An 865-nucleotide genomic window follows, 5' to 3' on the forward strand; every position below is an offset into this window, starting at 1 on the left:
ATGAGTGATATACTTTAACATGGCAATTTTTGGTGTTTTTTAAAATTGTGGAGTATACAATCGGACCCTCCGATTTCTGTTTAAAAAGTTAAAAAAATTCAGAGTACACAAATCGGAGGGTCCGATTTGTGTTAAAAAATTTGAAAAAATTCAGAGTATACAAATCGGACCATGCGAGTTGTTTGATTTTAAAATTTTGCTTAATAAATCGCATGGTCCGACTTGTGGTTAGGCAAATATGAATTTCGGAAGCTAGAAAACGGACCCTCCGAGTTGTTTGTTATTATCAATTTTTGTATGAAAGGAAGAACTCGCATGGTCCGAGTTCTATTCACTGACTGAGTCCAACACCATTTTTTCTTCCATATTCAAACTAAAAGTGCTAGATAAAACCGATATAAAAAATTAGAGTGAATAGCCACTCGATCCCTGACAATTATCTCGAAAAGACAACGAGGTCTTCAAGAAAAAAAAAATACCCAATTCGATCTTCTGATATTTTATTTTTGGACTGATTAGCCCTTGTGCCAAAAAAATAACATTAACTTTTTTTGGCACAGGAATCTCGTTATCCTTTCGAAGTAATTATCAAGGGCTGGATTGGTTTTTTTTAAGGGCCTCATTGTCTTTCGAGGTAATTGTCAGGGGCTATTTTGGGTTTTATTCAAAAAATTATATATCATTGTCAAATGAGATAAGAGAAAATTGAATAAAAATGAAGACTTTTTAGATTCACCTCTGTTAAAGTGTGTTCAAGTTAATTACTTGAGGGGTGAATAATTTTGGGAGTCGCGACGACGATGAAGGAATGAAGAGGAGTGAAAGCCATTACGGAGAGAATTAGACTCAGTGACAGATCTAGAAA

This window comes from Arachis ipaensis, chromosome B8 (assembly GCF_059453495.1).
Source record: "Arachis ipaensis isolate K30076 ecotype BB chromosome B8, ASM5945349v1, whole genome shotgun sequence".
In the NCBI taxonomy this organism is placed as follows: Eukaryota; Viridiplantae; Streptophyta; class Magnoliopsida; order Fabales; family Fabaceae; genus Arachis; species Arachis ipaensis.